The following is a 5001-nucleotide window of genomic DNA, read 5'->3' as shown; positions in this document are numbered from 1 at the left end:
ATGTGGATGACATGTTGGTAGCAGGTCCCAAAAAAGATCGAATCCAAGAATTGAAGGCACAGTTGGCTAGGGAGTTTGAAATGAAGGACTTGGGACTAGCAAACAAGATTCTAGGGATGCAAATTCACCGAGACAGAAATAACCGGAAGATTTGGCTTTCGCAGAAGAATTATTTGAAGAAAATCTTGCGGCGCTTCAACATGCAAGATTGTAAGTCAATTTCTACCCTACTTCTTGTTAATTTCAAATTATCCTCAAGTATGTGTCCTAGCAATGAAGTGGAGAGGAAGGAGATGTCTCGAGTACTGTATGCATCAGCAGTGGGAAGTTTGATGTTCGCTATGATATGTACAAGACCGGACATTGCACAAGCAGTGGGAGCAGTCAATCGATACATGGCGAATCTTGGTAGAGAGCATTGGATAGCTGTGAAGAAGATTCTGAGATATATCAGAGGAACCTCAGATGTTGCATTATGTTATGGAGGATCATAGTTTACTGTCAGGGGCTATGTGGATTCAGATTTTGCAGGAGATCTTGATAAAAGAAAATCCACTACTAGTTATGTGTTTACACTTGCGGGAGCAGCTGTAAGCTGGGTTTCGAAACTGCAGACCGTTGTGGCTTTATCTACAACAGAAGCAGAATACATGGCAGCTACACAAGCTTGCAAGGAAGCTATTTGGATACAAAGGTTATTGGAGGAGCTCAGGCACAAACAACAGAAAATTCCTGTGTTTTGTGACAGTCAGAGTGCATTGCACATTGCAAGGAATCCAGCCTTTCATTCCAGGACAAAGCACATAGGAGTCCAGTATCACTTTGTTCGTGAAGTAGTGGAAGATGGAAGTGTGGATTTGCAGAAAATCCATACCAAAGAGAACCTAGCAGATGTTTTGACCAAGCCGATAAATACTGATAAGTTTATCTGGAGTAGATCCTCTTGTGGCCTAGCAGAAACATAGGCAATATGATTATGGCGAAGTAGAAAGGATGATGTGGAGATTGATTGATTTTCAATTAAATCTCCCAGTGGGAGAAATGTCAAAGGCCGGTGGCTACAAAGCCAATTCAAGTTGGCTTTGACAAGCCGGCCAAAGAAAATGGTGCAGCCGGCCAAAGAAAATGGTGCCATCCAAATGGAGAAAAAGAAGAAGTTGGCAACGACATTTGAAATATATACATATATATATTAATTTAATAGCCATTTTTTGGCTATAAAAGGAAGAGCTCCCTAATTCATTTTTATTCAATTTTTGTAGAGAGAGTTGAGAGTTGTGAGAAGTGATTCTTGCAAGAGTAAAGAATTTTGTGTGCTTAGTGATTTGAGAGTTTGGGTGTATTGGGGTTTTGGGTAGTGAGCTAAAATACTACAATACTTGTAACTTCTTTTTACTAGTATAATATTTCTTTCTGTCTTCACCCGTGGACGTAGGCTAAAAGTCCAAACCACGTAATTTTTGGTATTTTCTTTTGTGCTTGTTCTTTATTTTTCTACCAATTTTACTTTAGCTGCGTGTCTGCTTCACCGACCAATTTCCTAACAACACCAATAAAGTTTCAGGAACTTCAAAAAGATTCCGTAAGCTGTCAGGAAATTAACTAACGAGAAGAATACATCCACAAAACACAAATACAATTTATTAATATGACATATTGAATCAAATACATAGGTCTTTGAAGCTAGAGTAAAACCCTTCGTAACAATAAATTTATTTTTCCATGTCAGGAGTGAAGAACTGGCCTCGGTATTATTCACTGAATCCCACCTTCATTACCGTGCACTTTATTTTCACAAAGATAACAATTAGCTAGGCATTCACTTATTTTCATCTCAAATGTCGCTTATCTTTGCAAAGTCGATAGTTTTCTTCCCATCATGTGCCTTGGTATAGAAATGCCTGGAATAGTCTGCGTACAGAACTGGCTTATACAGTGGCTTCTCCCCATTTGCAAGCACTTCGGGGAAAGGACAGAGTATGGCTTCAGGTTTTGGGTTCACGAAAAGGGGGACTGAAATCCTGTTCTGGCTTCCATTGGCAATCACACAATGCTCAATACTTTTGTTTCGACCATTGCTCATGATTTGTAATGCATCACCAATATTGATAATGAGTGATCCGCTAATTGGAGCGGCATGAATCCAGCCAGTACCATTGTCTTTTCGCACGTGAAGTCCCCCGATGTCATCCTGGAGGAGGATAGTGAATGTTGAAATATCTGAATGACGGCCTACCCCAACTGTGAGTTCAGGATTGGGACACATAGGATAATAGTTGAGGTTAACTCTTCTTGAGCCCAACAACATAGGTTCTCTTATTTCATCAATTCGTTTCACGTTTAGCCCCTTTACTAGCACATGCATTAAACGTTTGATGAAAACTTCAGAACTCCTCATGTACTCCAACATTTCATCCCTACGGGCCGAAAGGGGGGGGGAAGAACAAAAGCAAAAATAATAATGTTCAGTATACAATCCTAGTACATGAAAGAGTGTGTGTGTATGCATGTATGTATATTGGCACTTACTTGCAAACAAGAGGCCAAAAGGCAGAAGTTTCTTCCTCAGAAACATAAAACAGGCTGAGAAAGTCTTTCCACTCCAGAGCCCTTTCCACATGGGGAGCAAAGCTTGAGCCGTACCTGACATTTTTTGTTGGTGAATTCTCCTTTGAGTACTTCCTCTTCTCCTCTGCTGGTAACGCGAAAAACCTGTGGGTAGCTTCCTTTACTCTCTCGAGTACTTCAAGGGCCACACCATGATTCACAATCTGGAAAAATCCCCAATTCTCAGCGGCATCGCAAATGAATTTTGCGACTTCAGGACTCTCCCATTTTCACATATCAATGAGAGGAATTGATACTTGGTCCAGGATTCTTTTCTCACTGAATCTTTCTTCCAAGGGTTGGTGAAATTGTTTTGGGAGGCTTTTGAGTCCCTTTTCGGAGAGACCCTTCACTCCGTGACCTTTGTGTATGACAAAATCAACAATATCCCAGGACTCAGTTACCACGGTAGAGCCATTTGTTGGTGCCATTTTTGCTTGGACTTTTCTCTAAAGGCGGATGGCTTATACTTACTTGGTGATGTTGCAATTAATTAACACCACTAACGCCTATTTATAGTGATTCATTGATGTATTTTAAAACGATTCAGAAAAGAAAGTATTATTGTTGTGCTTTCACTTTATTGTCCTACTTACAGTTTTTTTTTTCTTGTCAATTATAACACCCTTTTTTCTTTCTGGGTCTAAATGGTATCACTCTTTGACTAAATGATAAGTTTGGTACAAAACTACAAATACATTGTGCAATGAATTTTGTACGCTTCTATCTAACCCATCCATTATTACACATCACTTTTGTACGCTTCTTTATTTTGACATCATTTCCTCTGTGGTAATGAAAGTGGTCGTTGAAGCCAAGGAACGACTGTTATAAATATATTTAAAAAAGAAAATAATGAAGAAATCGAAGGTATGGCTGTGTATTTTCTTAGACCTTACCACCGACATATGCTGACATATAATTATAACCGTAACTTTTCCCTATCTCCTTTTTCTGCTGCACATGTCGCCCCACCCATATACTTTTGATCAATCATCACTGGCTAGATTTTAAACGAGTAAAAGAAAATAATAATCGAGGGTAGTTGAAGTTGAACAACTTATCTAGCTACAACGCATTTTACCAACCCATTCCTGTACTTTTGATAATCTAGACTATAACTTAGCATTTGAACAATTGTGTTGGGATTATATGCTCTTTTAAAGCATATTAATTTATTTTTTTATTAATAAATTATTTGAAATATTTTTAATTGCATAAATATATATTGAATAAAGTCCATTTAATCATATTATATGTATTTATGTGATTATTATATGGATTCACAGAAGACATAAATACAAGTTATCTTATGATTAAATAAATTTAGTTCGCAATTGATAAATAGAGTTGAATGCTCTATTTATGTTTAGGCTGTAGTAAAATCATTAAATGATTTGTCTTAATCATATATGAATTTACTGATGTAGTTTGACTACATTGAGCTGGATCACATATGAGATTTAATTAACCTTGAAATGACTGTCAGACTTATTAAATCTCATAGGCATTGATTTTATAATTTTAATCTTGAGTTAATTATGATTTCATGATTATAATTGTTATTTCATTTGAGTTACCAATGGACACGACACACACTTGTGGTCAAGATTACATGGTATCTTAGTGGGAGCAATTATGAGTATTAGAGTTATAGATTACCAATATAGAATTTGTATAACACATCCCTTGATGCGTTTTTGGCACTTGATCATAGAATTCTTTGGCCAGAGTGTATCAACATATTTAGTTTGTTGAAAATGATCATTAGAGAAAACCAGCAAGTATCAAGGAACAAGATATAATTAAATCGATTGGACAGTTGAGATATCGATTTAATTAACGATGTGGTACAAAGGATTATGCAGGAAAGAAATCAATATGGCATGTGTCGATTATTATTCGAGTACACTATCCTAGATAACATACAATTATGGAGGTAAATTCCAATATTTTAGTGGAGTGGATTTGGAATTAAATAATTGGACTAGTTTAATTACATGCCTAATTATTGTATCCACTATTGTATGTACCCATATGATCCCTGAGTTAGCTCATTTAATTGACTGCGCTGCTACTGAATTAATAAGCAAGATAACTAGCTATTTAGGTTAAAAACCTAAATATATTATAGAGGGCAGAGAAAAGACTAGTGTATGATCATTATTTTCCATGTCTAAATGACTTAAACATGACCTCTCTATTTATAAATATATTTGTGCCCCTCCATTTAGGTTGTCACCTTTTATGATATCCCTTTATTTATGGCTATTGAATCAAGATTTGATCTTAATCAATGATTTAAATTGAACCATCAACATTTTAAATGAAATGCTACCATGAATGAATGTCTTTAAGTGAAAAAATACTTCTTATATAAGGCACAATTAATTA

General features: G+C 36.4%; 1 pseudogene; it reads right to left on the bottom strand.

Annotated features, from left to right (window-relative positions):
- Positions 1–1834: 1834 nt before the first annotated feature.
- LOC18033908 lies at positions 1835–3038 on the bottom strand (annotated as a pseudogene).
- Between the last annotated feature and the right edge of the window lie 1963 nt (positions 3039–5001).

The sequence above is a fragment of the Citrus clementina genome, unplaced genomic scaffold, assembly GCF_000493195.1.
Source record: "Citrus clementina cultivar Clemenules unplaced genomic scaffold, Citrus_clementina_v1.0 scaffold_8, whole genome shotgun sequence".
Classification (NCBI taxonomy): Eukaryota; Viridiplantae; Streptophyta; class Magnoliopsida; order Sapindales; family Rutaceae; genus Citrus; species Citrus x clementina.
The sequence above is the reverse complement of the archived record's forward strand: the minus strand, read 5'-3'. Positions and strand labels throughout refer to the sequence as shown.